The 15,341-nt window shown below is 43.3% G+C and overlaps 1 long non-coding RNA gene across 1 annotated transcript in view; it reads right to left on the bottom strand.

Moving 5' to 3' along the window:
- Positions 1-8,896, bottom strand: part of LOC147727981 (uncharacterized) — a 624,876-nt gene extending 615,980 nt beyond the window's left edge. Inside the window, exon 1 of the long non-coding RNA XR_015309353.1 lies at positions 8,549-8,896. This is a non-coding gene — a long non-coding RNA (uncharacterized LOC147727981). The remainder of the gene's footprint in view (positions 1-8,548) is intronic.
- Positions 8,897-15,341: the final 6,445 nt, after the last annotated feature.

The raw sequence follows: 15,341 nt of genomic DNA, 5'->3' as shown, positions 1-15,341 counted from the left end.
TGGAGCCAGTGCTTTCCCATCCCTCTGATGCACACACAGAGCCTGCCTCCCCTTGTTTTTAGCTAGAGCTGCCACAAGCAAAAAACCCATCTATTCCACCCTCACAGGACGCCCGTGCCTACCAACAACTACATCACTTGTGGCTGACAGGTAGGGCGATCTCACCCAGGAGGCTTCTTTATTGAGCTGCATTGTATCCAAATGACTGTATACTGTATGTTCCTTGATGTCTTCCTGCATTATAGACTACATGGTGCCTGCTGACAGGTGCACCCAACCATTTCCCGGGAGTCTGTAGGCCTCCTGGCTTTAGACCGAACCTGACTTTGCTCTCTCCCAAGCGACTATTTATGAGGTAGTACACCAGCATGCACACCATTGCCCGATTGTTGCGTCCTGGGCACTTGTGGAATTAGCATTTCTTTTGCCATTTGTTGCCAAACCTGCATCTGAGCCAGTGACTCTACCTGTCATCATAGCTGGGACCAAAGTTGATTTACAGCCGCCACTTAGGGAGACGCCGCGGTTCAAGCCACTGCCGCTGGGGACTCAGTCTCCCACAACGCCCTCTGGCACACACCTGTGCGTGATCTTCATCTGGCATAAAAGGTGCATTGTGGTTGGGTATCGCAAGCCATGCCCAGGCCAAGGGCAGGCCAGTCTGAGCCCATCCGCTACAATTCAAGGCTAGTTGGGCCACCCTTCGTACATGCTATTCAAGGACACAGTTTGATACTTGAGTGTTTGGAAAGGCATTGTTTTTATTTTTGAACTTTGTGTATGTATTAGTGTTGCTGGGAGGTATTGTGTGTTTAAACAGTTATAGCCACTTATGATTTATATACTAAAATGGGAAACGGAAGGCTTATGGGGGGGCAACACACATACGGAGCCCTGCGGCTAAAACTGCAGCGATAGACCGCATGTTAGAGAGTGCAATTGGGGGTGGTTAATGCAGAGATTGATTTGACTGTAAGAACGATCTCATTGGTATTTGGTTCGGCACCCCTAGTTATACATACGAAGCAACACAACTCAATACCTCTACCCCAAGTCTCGGTAAGCGATGTCAATTCCAATTTGACAATGTCGGAGGCCATAAGCACCAGGGAGCCAGATTCTGATGTAAGTCCTCCGAATAGTAAAAAATCTAGGACAACATGGACTAAGATTAAAACTAAAACAGCTAGATCACAGAAAACAACACAACAGTGCCAGGCAGTGACAGTAATAGACAGTTTACAGTATTCTTCCCCAATAGTGTGTCATTCCAATCCTGTTATGGAGGCCCAGAATGGTACTGTGGGCCTGTCATTCAAGGATGACGGCAGCAGTAACTTTTTAAACTGAGCTATAATACTGAAGATGGTACTCCTGCTGTGATACTAAGAATCCTCATGCATAATAAATGAGACTAGTTTTAGAAGAAAACCACTCAACATTTATTCGGCACATAACTAGGTGAAAGGTCAACGCCAGAACAGTTATGTAGAGCAAGGTAGGACAAATGTAGCTAAAAGGTCATGTATCTACCTAGATCTATATTGGGGTACATTGGGGCTCATAACACTGGAATGGATGGGGGATCAGGGTAAGTTGAGGTAGTTGAATAAGGAAGTCGCCTCTTTACATACCACCTTTGTCCAACAGACTAATGATTCTTCCATGGGTGCAATAAAGAATGATGACCATGGCAATCAAGTTGCACGAGGAGACTTATGAAGGACTACTGTTATGCCAAGGGATACCCTCATCTTCCTCCCGAGTGCACTCCACCTATCCTTTTAAAGGGAATGCCAAGGCTCCTTAAAGAGGATTGGGAGGACTATGTAGCCCTACTAAATAAATCAGTGCACTGTCTGAAGATACCTCTCTGGCTCTGGGTAGAAGGGGAGGGGTCTGTTTCAAGAGGTAATTCATGTAAAGAGAATGCCATGGGTAGAAGTGCATCCAAAAGATAACTCAGAAGACTTCAATATCATGAATTTTCGCAGACCATCTATTGTTGGAAATGTATTACAGAGTTTGGCTCATGGGCCTCTTTCCCATAGCAATATTGAAGCACAGCCTTTAAGCTACTTTTACAGACCTCTTACATGTAGTAGACCTTGTCTGCTCTTTTTAGAATCACGCAGTGCTCTTCGTAAGACCATTCTTCCAGGAGAAAGATTCTAGGAAACCCGGCTGCCCTCAAGTGGTACACTAACTCCGTCTATAGCTGTAGAGAAGCGATCTGCTCAGTTATCTAATCTAGAAGAGCAGGACTGTCTTGATAGGGTTATGGATATTGATAGAGAGGATAAGGAACCAGGAATCAAGGTCATAATAGGTCACAAAAGGAATGGTCGGGTGAAAGGTCTTGATTTAGGTAACTTGAATAATTTAGTGGAATTCAATAGCTAGAATGTGGCAGGGGTAAAATCTAAACTAAGAAACCCAGACAGGTTACGTATTATTAAACCCACTCACATTGTTTATTTACAGGAGGCTTGAGCAAGAGATGATTTCATATTAGTGGCTTCTTTTCTATTTTAACACCAGCCATACCTTCAGTAAATGGGCGAGCCAAAGGGGGCCTGGCTATTCTCATTTCAAATGTACTGCCCGTCACTGTTAATAAAACTAGGATCAGTTCTCCTTATTATCAATTGGTGCACATTACTATTAATCAAAAGATATGAAGTTGTTCTAATTAATTGTTAAACCAACATTTTTAACAACACACGTAGCATGTTTGTAACTAAGCTTGGTAAGGATCTAGATGTTTTTACAAATATGATGGATTTTATTATTATATACATTTGCATCAGCAAGCCTCTACTCGGCAAGCTCCTGACGATACACAACACCACCGCCAGACTCGTACTCGGGATACCTCGACACAAACACATCAGTCAACACATACGCAAACTCCACTAGCTCCCCGTTGCAAAAAGGATCACCTTCAAGATACTCACCCACTCCACAAACAACATTGGACCTCAATACCTCAATGGCAGAGTCACCCTACACGCACCCAAAAAAACCTCCATTCCGCCAACCTCTTCCTCGCCGAAACCCCACACATCCACAGAGTCAGAGAAGGGGGAAGATCCTTCCCCTACATCGCACCCATGACCTGGAATGAACTCCTGACCAACATCAAACGCTTGCCCTCCCTGAACTCCTTCTGAAGACCTGGCTCTTCGACTGAACGGAACTGCTACCTTCCCTCCCCCAGCGCCTTGATACCCTCACAGGTGAGTAGCGCGCTTACAATTCCCTTGATTGATTGATTTGGGCAGGAGTTATTAATATAGATAAATGCCAGAAGCAGCGTAGAGAAGTCTGTGTTTTTATATTGTTTTGAATTTAATCAATTGTATCGTCCACATGATTCCTATGCTGAATCACTTAACAGAACATTATACAAATAGAATTTAGAGATAATTGATCAGACTGGGAGGGGGTTCTGTGAGGCCAATGTTTTTTGGTAATGGATATTCATCTACAAATGAACATATTAAGATCTCTTCTAAAGTCCTTAGCATAGTTAAACGCCTTCCTATTCGATGTACTATGTTAAGCGACCATGTTGTGCTAGCCCTGACCCTAATTACTCCATGAAACAGTGGAGAGGTTTTGGATATTGTTCCACCCATTAAAATGTTGGGGAAAAATTGGGTTACTATTAAATAGGATGGCGGTAACGAACCAGAATTACTTAAAAGCATTATATTAGAGCAATAGGACTCCTTTGTTACTTGTACAGAAATGGGCAAGGAATATAGCAAATTGGTGGAAGCCTTTGGTAATATTACCACACGTATTTCAAACAAACTACATAGACCTGCTAAAATGGGGGGCAAAAGATCCAATGACCCACAGAGGTTCAATTTGTCCTGCTCTAGAGCGAACAAGGTACTAAGAAAGGCCCTCCAAGATACTCCCAGAGATGGGATTAACAATAGGGTTCTAAGAATAAATGACAGGTTGGAGCTAGATGCAAGACAAAAGGAACTCCAGAAGCAGGCTTGGACAGATTTAGACAAGGCAGCGAAAACCAGTGATAACACTTTGTTTCTGAAAATGGTAACTTCACCCTTTCTTTTAGATAGTTTCACACCTAGTTTCACACCTACTCTTGAAGTTTCTGTACTGCCAGATACTTGGTCTACTAATTTTGGAGCTATCTTTAACCCAGATAGTGCTGCTATTAACATACCATCAGATACTTGTAGTAATATACATTTTACGACTTTAGAGTTAACCACCATGGAGGAAGTTGATGCAGCACTAAAGAGTAGGGCCTTAGGAAAAGCCCCGGGACCCGATGGGGTCCCAATGGATGCCTTTAAGTCAAACCCTTCTCTATGGGTGCCGATCCTTACTCAAATTCTTAATGCCGCTGCAAATGATTGCTTCCTGAAAACTTGGACAGAAATTGTGATCATCCCCATTTTTAGAAAGGGAGATAGAGGCGATGCTAGGGGGTATTGGACTATATTGTTCCTAGATTCCTCAATGAAAATTATGGTAGAGTGATTCTCCCAAGGTTGGGAAACTGGGCTCAGGAAAATGGCATATACACAATATAGGTTTAAGAAGGAGATCGGTTCTGTGGAACAGGGAACTCATTTGCACCTTTATCATTATCAAATATACTCTGGTAAAGGAAGGACACATATTTATGTTTTGCAGACCTGTCTAGCGCCGTTGATCTTGTGAACCCTGCCAAATTATGGCATGTTCTTACAGACATGGGCGACCCAAGGGATATTGTTACTTTCCTCTCTTACTTGTGCACCGCACCTCTTTAAGATCTACTATGCATTCTGGAAAGTTTGGAGAATTTTCAGAGAAATTCAGAGGGACGGGGGGGGGGGGAATGAGACAGGGATGTGTCCTTGCACTGTAATTGTTCTCACTACATATAAACAAGGTGGATAGAGTCCTGCAGAATGTGAAGGGGGATGCCCCCAGGCTGAGTGCCCGTCCCACCCCCATCTTTCTTTATGCAGATGACGCGGTGCTCATGGTATCCAGCTTTTGGGGGAGGGGGGAATTGTTACATTTTATCGAGTAGAGATCTTTAATTAAATATAATTAAGACTTATATTATGGTCTGTGGGATGAAGTTAAGATAAGGGAAGAGTTATTATGCCATGGGTCATAAATTAGAAGTGGTAAAGGTTTATTTACTTGGGTATCACCTTTTCACAGAAAGGTGATTGGTTACCCCATTTGGAAATAGCTAAATTAAAATGTATTAGGACTGTAGCTGCTATTTTCGGTTTTGCCAAGAAGATAGGTAGTAAGCCTCTAAGAGAAATTATAAAATTGTACAGAAGCAAATGCCGACCAGTAGCCTTATAAGGCCATCAGATATGGGGTAGGAAAAAGCATAACCTTTTGCATGTCCAAGAAAATACTTTTTTACGCAGGCTTTTGGCTTGGCCTAGCTCAATGCCAACTTTTAAAGTCCATAAATAACTTGGAATTTAATTTTTAGAGGACACCATTCACCGCAACACTTTACTGAGGTGGTATGATATAAGGTCGAAACAGGGTATGAAGGTTTCCAGGGACGTTAGAAGGGACTGCTTGGGTCTGTATAATTTTAACAAAATTCCCTAGTTACTATGCAAAATAGATGAAGTGCCTAATCGCTTAGAACCTCACTGAATCTTGAAATTTAGTCAAAGAGAAATCCAAATGATCTTGATAGAAAAAAGGGATATTCACAGAGAATACCATGAAAATATGAACTCCCCCGGTCAAAAGGTATTGTCTAAGTCAACCCGAACAGGGGATGCAAGATTATCTAGTGGAGGTGGAAAATGCCCATGACTGATTTTAGTTGACCACATTACACCTAGAGCTGATTTATTACTTAACAGTTTTCCCAAAGATAGAATTGCGGCCCGGAGTTTACCAAGATGCCAAGGAAAGGCGCAAATGTAGACAACACACTTTATGTTACTCTGTAAATTTTACAGCGACATTGGGTGTTATACTTCGTGCCCTCTTTTTGTTGCAGGGCGTGATTCATAATCAGGATGCCCTTATCTTTCTTTACTTTTATTGTCTACTTTACACATTTATGATGTGATTCTTGCATCTATTAAGATGGCTCTTCGTAGGTGTAAAAATCGGATTCATTTAGAAGGCCTACGTTTTAAAGAAATTTTAAATGGTTGCTGAGATATGTTAACATACTGAAACCCTCCTCGTTTTTTTGTTTTAAACTACTTGCTAGGATGACGTCTCCTTGTTCTTAACAGGATTAATGTATCCGCCATTGTACATAAATATTTAGAATTAATATTTTAGTAAAGAATTTTACTCCATTGTAAATATTTTGTTTTAAATATGACAATTTTTGTATGCCTGTAGGTGTGTGGAGTTTATATGTGTTAACACCTTTCATTGTAGCTCATATCTTTTACGGATTGGAATATAAATCCGAATAAGGATTATTTGACTCCATTGGCACAAACTTGGCACTAACATCTACACACACACAAAACGTGTATTTATAAGGTGCACATTCACCCAGAAGGCTATCTTGGCACTGAATAACAGATGTTTATTGTTACCCAACTCAATGGCACTCATTTTATCGACCTCAGACGGATGAAAGGCTGAGTGGACCCGCTGGGATTTGTACCGGTGACCATGAGTCAAACACCGACCCTACAGTGAATGCATTAGTTCACTAAGTCACCAGATCCGGCAATGGTGCCAGTGCTGCGCCCGCACCAGCATTCGCTCTTCAAATTATAGGCTTCGTCTAGTACATATAAAATTTCTCCACAGACAATACAGTACCCCACTCTGACTCCAACGAACAGGCCTAATATAAAGAGATAGATGTCTGTGATGCTGGGAGGAGGGAGCTGGCTTCTTGCACTTGGCTTGGGACGGCTCATTCATAGCAATATACTGGGATCAGGTATTGAGAGTGAAGAAATTACGGCCGCCGTGATTTCGTAACAGCCTGTGGTGGCTCTCCTGGGGTGTGTGAAGGACGTTTATGACTGTGTTTACAGGCTCTTGCAATGCTACTATTGCTGGCTAAGAGCCGAGTAGGTGTGCAGTGGGGGCACGCTACTGTACCTAGTGTGTGCAGCTGATTAGTTAATGTCGCCTGATGCCAAGAAGGATTGTCATTATACTAGTACCTCATGCCGGCACCTAGTTGACCTAGGGATCCCTGGGCCCCCTTCGATATGTATATGGCCGCCACACCTGCTCCCTAAACTTAACCAGGGTGCATCCGGAGGATACTGAAAGGAGACCTAAACACTACCCTACAGTAATGCGGAGAGGTGAAGGTTGTTCCTTCCCCCCTTCTTGAGCAACATTGTTCCTAAAGTATTTAATACTACGCCACAGCAAAACTCTGGATTTCCATGGACTCTGGCACCTTGACCTCTTACTCATGCATGTGTTTATGTTTGGACTTCGATCTAACAACTGGAATTCCCAAGTGCATATGTGAAAAAATGTGTTTGCTATTGTTGTACAATGTATTGAAAATGCCAACAAAAATAAATTTAAAAAAAATAGTAAATTTATGGCAGGGGTGCATAAAGAGCATTCGAACACCAGAAGAAACGGTGCTTATGTATACTTAGTGGGGGTGTTCTGTTATGCATGCATTTTTAGCAGAGTCAAGACAGCCAGATAACATTCAGCATAGAATCCAGAGAGATTATATTGGTTGAAATGAGGAGAATGGGCACGAGGAATGAGATATGGAGTAAGAGGATGGGGAGGGGGGACAAGGTAAATGACAAGAACATCAAAAACACACGCCCATACACATTTTCCTACGTATACACACACGAAGGTGTACCAGTATACAAATCCATGCAGTATCACATCATGCTAAAACAGTACAGGCAGATATATACATATACGAATAGTTCTATTCTTATACTGATAATATATTGGTATACATATACACAAATACAATTCTACCTCGACACACATAGGTATGCCAATGCACCCACGTGTTCATATCTATATGCCCATGTGACCATTCCCACACAGTTATAGCTATACATTAAGCCACAGAGATACCTGTATACAAACACAAATGCATACCTACACAAACACTAGTACACACACATTCTCATAGTCATCTATTTAGGCAGTACTATAACTACACACATTGATTACCATGTGCATAGGTAAAGGATTACCATATGGATTCGTTTACAGCGATAACATTTTCAGTCATAGACTTACACCCCCCCCCCCCCATTTGTGTTTCAGGTGTGTTTATATTAAGGGGGTCAATTGAACAAACTACGTCTACTAGCTTCGAGGATGCAGCACGGAGACAAAATAAACGCCCGGGTCAAGAAACAACTGGTGTGTCCTCAGGCTATGAGGTAAAACGGGAACTCAGCACAAATATACCTACAACCGCACATAGGTATACTTATATGCGAACAAGTACTACAAATTAAAAACGAATATATATTTACTCGGGCATATCTTGTAGACATAGAGAAATACAATTTTCGTCGTTTTGGGAGGAGTCAGGCAGAATTTTTACCTGGAAGCGGTGAGTGGTAAACTGCTGCCAGCACAACTTTACTCTCCGGTTTTATCCACATCCGTTTTGCCCTTCTCACTCCCCTCCACTCTGATTATGCCAACTATTCTCATGCCTTCGACATTCCCCTCTGTCCGGACAACAGGCAAAGGTTCGGCAACTCTAGACCCCGCCCCTTCACCTGCTTCGGTGGTAGTGTGCCAGCTTCGGCGGGGACGGCTTGTGCTCACTGACACCCCTACTTCATCCGGGGGAGCTCCAGTACTACCACTTTCTTCTCTGACCTATTTAGCGGGGCAGACCGCAAGTCCAATCCCGGCTACCCGCTCAGCTGGCGCGTGCGCGCGCACAGCTGCGTGCGGGAGGGGCTGGGGAGTTACAGTTGCTCCGCCTGGACCACTGACAACCAGTCCGCACGCCACAGCCACCTGTGGAGGAGGCGAGAGGCGCGTGCTGGAAACCCGCAGCGCGCGCCGGACACGAGTTTGGAGCGCGCGCTCCTGAGAACTGCCGAGGATCAAGACAAGGGAGGAGATTGCTCCAGTAACGTCAATACACTGACTGACTGGGAGCCCGAGCCGGCAGCAGGAAGGCCATATTTCCACCTTCTTCCAAAACACTCATGGCTATCCCCACTTCTTCCTTTGAAATATTAACGAATGACATGAGGTTTGTATTTTTTGGTAGTCGTAGCATTTCCAATAAATTGAGCTGCTTGGCCGTCCACGACAGCCACCTGTGTTGCATCATCATGTACAAATGCCACTTTTCAACGGCATTCAAAATATACTGGAGGCTCTTTTCGTGATTTGGGGTTAAGGTTAGTTGTGCACCCCTATAACTGGCCGTTTAGGTCTTGCCTACAGTCAACTTTTTGCAAATTACCTCTTGTAAACCATACAAAAAATTTACAGAGGGATTAGACCCGCCGGATGATTACCGTTGGCTAGTTATCTTATCACTCTCATTAGCTTGCTTCTTATTCAATGACTGGCCTTCCTTTTGGGAAAAGTTACAGTTTGTTGTTATTTTATACAGTATTAAAATGAGGTCTTGCATAAGCATCAGAACGCCCTAAGACATAGTACTCATTCAGAAATTTTAAAATAAAGCAGTATGTACTAACATTGAGATGAGAACGTACTATGCATAAAGCAACATTAGAAGCAATGCTCTCTCCCTGGTGTCCCTGGATCCCTCCACATTACCCCCCAAAAACCACAACCACCAAGTTCTATGTGTAAGTGAACTGCTTTAATGGCCAATCTTGGATATGTACTTGGCTACCATGGCTGTATCAGAAATGAAACATTTGAGCTACCTGGTGGGTTTGGTACACAAGGGTTTTTAGGTCTTGCTGAGCTAGCGCATGCGCTTTCTGCAAGAAATTTAGTGAGTGTCTTTTGAAAGAGCTACCAGAGGCTTTTGCTGGCCTCAAGCTTGCGGTCACTTGCGCGTGCACAGCCACCATGTGGGTTTCTGCCAAGGCTCTTTAAGCCTTGCGTATCTTGCACTCCGCCCTTCTTCCTCTTTTCTTAAGGCTGTAACACAATAAGGCTCGAGAACACTTCTGAGGGGGGCAGGGGGCAACATGTGTGAGCGTGGTTGCTTTTGTGGATGATTGGGGACTGGCAGAGAAGGAAAAGGACTCTGTCTCTTCCTTACTGCCCAGCGAAGACACGGAAAATGTCCTCTTCTTTTCTGTGCTGGCAGCTGACCCCTTACCCCTCTTCCTATTATTCCCTCTGTTTCTGTCTTGCTTCTCACTTACTGAAAACCGTGACTTGAATAACCGGTTCACAACCTCTCTTTCCTTCTTTCACTTAATTGCTTCCCTGTGAAATGGATTCAAAAAAGAAAAACACTCATGCAGGAGATGCCCTTTTTCTGACATTATTCGATTCCAAAGTGCAGCCTCGGGATGGAGAGAAATAAAAGGTTTTAAATATGAAAAATAAATACATAAGTAAATAAAGCAAGACAGAGTGGTTGCAAAGTGGCCAGATTGTTTTTATTCACATCCAAGCACACCAGCCTCACTTTACAGACTTTGCAGTGAAGCGCTACTTTTCTTTTCTCATCTTTCTTTGAACAGCATTGTTGTCCCCAGGTGGGGAAGTGCACCATTCCTGGATGTATTGCAATACCTGGTTGATGGGTGGATTGGAAAACAAAATGTGTACCTCTGCGTTTATGGATGTGGTCTTTTTAAACCATACTGTTTACATTTATTTAAGGATATAAGCAATGGACATTGAATCGTTTCCCTTCAGGGCCCTGTAGTCATGTCCTTAACTTTTCGTGTAAAACCACTTGCTGATTTCTGAATAGTGAGTGAGAGATTGTTACGGTAACCATGTTGTTTCTGCTTACTTTTCACATGCTTTACTTATTCTTGCACTCCCTATGAATGTTTGCTTCAATTTTTTTTCCTGGCAGCATATTACTCTTATAAAATGCATAATTTGAATTAAGTCGCATCCTGGTGTTTATAGTGGGGCACAATTGGGTTGTAGCTGAATGCAGTGTGAGTTTTTCTCAGTCGGGCAATATAGTGTTCAGTGGGGGAGAGGATGTGGCACTATGGCTAGAGCTGTCGAATTTGGAACCATGGAGCTGGTTTCAGCCTTCTTGACCAGTCCCCCAGACCACTCTCCTGAGGGAGCACATTCCCATGCTAGACCTTAGGAAGCCCAGGTGTCTTAGCACCAGCAGGTGGACCTTTGCAGTGGCAAGTGTGGGTTAACCTTGAAGGCCTGCCCACCACAATCCATACTGAAATTCACCTCCAGCCTTGCGGGCAGGCTTACGAAGTAGCACACCCTAGAGCAACAGTGATCCAGTCACTGTGACTCTGTCACTTAGGCCACACAAACCTTGAGCAGGTTAGGTCGGTGTGAACAGTGTGACTGAACTGGGTACCTATTTCGGGTGGGTGCGTAGTGTGTGCAAGTATATTATTATGGTTTAAAAAAAACTTGCTGCCTCTTTCCTGGCCTCCAGCAACTTTCAACAACAATAAAAATGTCATGATAACTTCGGTGATTAATGTTCTTCCTAGAGAGAGATCAGAGTTTTGTCTAGTGGAAGGGTTGACTCCTGGAAAGGTGGCTATAAGGTTAGTGGGCCTGCTGCAAAGAACATGTACCATGCAGATCACAAAGTGCACATAATGTTAATTAGGTTAGTAGGTTACTGCTTGTGTCAGAGAGATCCTTTTGTTACTTGCAGTTTATAAGTTAAAAGCGTATTTGGGACAGTGTGTGATTGGAAATATATTCCACCTTGTGAACAGTGGCGGCTGGTGACATTTGAAAGTGGTAGGGCGTAAATGTTCAGGATGAAGGACTGGTAGCGAATGACATTGTTTCTGTACTCCGAGTGCATACTAATAAATAGAAACGTATTTCACCAGCCATTCCCGTTCCATTACATGATAGTACAAAGTCCCCCCCCCTTCTTCCAGACGCACCCCGTTCCTCCTTTACTCCGTAAGGGAGCCCCAGACAGGGTACCCTCCACTAGGTGTGCACAGTGTCATTGACACACACATTAAACCGTTACTTGAGGATCTTTCAGTGTCTCAATAGGTTAGGCCCCCTAGTGCTTGACGGTGGACTCAATCAAAATGGCGGGATCTTGTTTACAAATCACGTAGTACCTATTCTGCTAACCAGACTGACCCCCTCAAAGGCCACTTCTATTTATAATACTGCCCATGCACAGGAGCTACGTATTAGCGTGCTTGGATGCATATATTCTTGCAACACCTCATACCTGTGCGTCCTAGCACACCTCAAACCTCCTGCTCTTCCCCCAGCGGCTCCCATTATACCAAACTCTAACAAAGACACTTTCAGCCGGGCACCATAAGGGTGCCAGGAACCTGATGCAACACAACCAATGAAGTGCTACAGAACTGAAGGCGCACTGCCGCACTGAATGAATGACTTATGAACCCCAATGCAGGAATGGCCCTGTAATTGACAAGATGCAGAAGGACATGGTGCCAGAGCTATCACCCCTAACCACCAAACCTGCTGAACCTTGGACGCCAGAAACTGAAAAGCATTGGGAAAAGGCAAATCACTGGTAACACACGCCTCTTAGACACACTACACAGGAGTACGTGATCACAGGGAATGGGCTCTGGCATCTGTGAATTTACACCTGCCCTAACACACACTCCCACCAGGATGACTCTTGGTAGCAGGTTCGTGTAATAAAAGCCAGCAAATTATCTTTTTTACTACAAGAACCTGTAAGTCATAGTATTCTTAATTGAACTCTCGGCCAGTAAGGGAAAGCATGAACATTTTTAGATTTTTGGTAAAGAAAAAATAAACATTTCCTATAATGAAATGGTCCGTGCCCGAAATCAATAACAATCAGGGACTGGCAGTGCAAGTTGCGCACCGTTTCTAAGTATGCCTGCCAATGATGTAAGAAGTTTTTCCGGCCATTTTGTGTAAGACTGTGCGGAAGCAGAACAGGAGGATCTGTAGGGAGGCACTCCTCTGTGAGGCTGAGCGCTCAAAGGGCTGTGATTGCTTCCCATTCTCTCAGCGGAGTTATGTGGGTTTAATACAGGTACAAGCAGCAAACGTTGTGTAGAAAAGGCAAATGCGGCTTATTCTGATGAAGTTAAGTAAGAATGAGAAGAGTAGCTTCATCGGACTATATAATACATTTTCTGAGAATACTAAGGCCCCCTCAGATGGCCTGTTCGGCAAATGAGGGCTCCAGACAAGGCTTAGCCAATTAAAGGTGGAGGAGAATTGCATTCATATCTTTTCTTTAAGGTCCACCAAAGTAAAGGTATCCCCCTTGACTCTAACGCACAAATGCCTTCATTCAAATGAGTTCACTTTTTAAATGAAAACAGACCATATAACTCTCCTGCATTCTAATGCGCAGTTCCGATAGGTGGCGTTCTAGCAGACTGTGTTCCGTTTGCGTTGCTTCTAGAGATAGGGCCTCAACATTTTCCTTTTTTTCCCCCACCAAAACAGTTAGAGCAGACCTGTCCACTTTCTCCTGAAATTGGTCACAGATCACATCAGATCCGTGGTTATTGCAAATGGTTAATACTCCGACTCCTCCACCAGTTGCCGCGATTGCCACACTGCCATTAAGGAGCGCCAGCGCCAGGAGACAACATGCCAGCTCCACTGCACACCCTCACCGCACAAGCTAATCAAAACACATGGCACTGGCAAAAATAAATATAAAAAAAACTTACCTTGGCTTCCCGAGTCCCGTCCCGAAACTGCAGTGCAGACTCCCGCCTTCCTAGATTTGAATGCCCGTGCCGCCGCTGCGTCTGACGTGGTCGTGTGGGCTCTCGTCATCACTGGAGGCTGCAGGCAGCCTCCCTCCCCTCCATGGCAGCCGGCGCTGATTGGTTCGGCCGGCTGCCCTAAACTCGTCATGTTCCCTAGTCTGCATCCTGCAGAATGGAGAGTGGGAGGTGGCTTGGGGGGAGCGGCTTGCCCACTGTTGCTAATACTGTCTGTTTGGACAGCCTCTCAGGCTGTCCAAACAATCAGTATTAACAACATTGGTCAAGCCACTCCCCCAAGCCACTCCCCCCTGCCCTGAGGCTCGAAGTTCTGTTCTGCTGACTGCTATCTCGCCGTGCGAGAAGGGCAGGCAGAAACAAATGGTAGTTATAAATAAAGAACTACCATTTGTTCCTGCCTTCTTCTCGCACGGCGAGAAAGCAGGGGGGGCGGCGCCCAAACGCCCCCATGGTAGAACCGCCGCTGCTTGTGAATGTATTTAAATGCCAATAACTCCTATTAATGAATGTGTGTGGGTGCTGCACACTTTTTATCAGAATTAATTTGTTTGTACGATTTGTGTGCTGCCTTCGATTGGTGCCTGCTAACACCTTGAATACATGTATAAGGCCTGGCCCCTGATGGCTGCCAGGACTCAAAAGCGCACTACTTATAATAAATAATTACTCCTCTTTGTCATTTCAGTTGTATTTAAACCATTGATATACAGTTCATTTCACAATCAACATTTGTCTTTACTTATTTTTCATAATTTTCATAACATGATTACAATGAAATCGTTACTGACAAAATAATTACATAATCAAATCATATTCAAAAAATAAATAAACCCAATGCATTTCGGGGCTGAGAAGCCCCTTCGTCGGGGGTCTGTTAGGGAAAAAAGGAAATCGTATTACTTTTAATGCTTATCAGGTTGACAGTTGCTACTTCTGTTTAGCATCATTCCTTAATTTAACTATTTTAATCTTATCTCAAACTTTGAGGGGAACTTTAAGCTTTTCACGGGTTTAGTTCCTGTTATTATATAGTGATCTACATGAGAATAATTCGATTTGTTTTATAGTACAATTTTTTAGGGTTTTACAGATTTTAATGTTTGAATCAAGAATTGTTGTCTTTACCTGGTTTTTTAAGTCGAGTTCATCTGAAATAAATGTGAATTCTTTTATTTTAGTATCTTTTTGTTATATTAGTTGCGTAAAACATACTTTTGTTCTATAAAAGAATTTACTAACGCTCACCTGTTGATATCAAGATGTTGTTTCTATTTGTGGTGTTCTCCCTATTTATAACAATAAAGTTTTATTAAAAAAACTCTCGAAATTCCAAGATTAAACATTTTGTTTAGTTATCAATTAGGTAAGTTACCTGCGAGCCTAAGCTATGTGGCGTTGGTCTTGCTTGCTGGGACAATGTTATTTGCTGTTAAAAAACAAAGAACTTGATTTTAGAATTAGGTCTGTTGCTTTACTGTCATAAAACGATAT

This window comes from Lissotriton vulgaris, chromosome 3_1 (genome assembly GCF_964263255.1).
Source record: "Lissotriton vulgaris chromosome 3_1, aLisVul1.2, whole genome shotgun sequence".
Taxonomy (NCBI): domain Eukaryota; kingdom Metazoa; phylum Chordata; class Amphibia; order Caudata; family Salamandridae; genus Lissotriton; species Lissotriton vulgaris.
The sequence above is the reverse complement of the archived record's forward strand: the minus strand, read 5'-3'. Positions and strand labels throughout refer to the sequence as shown.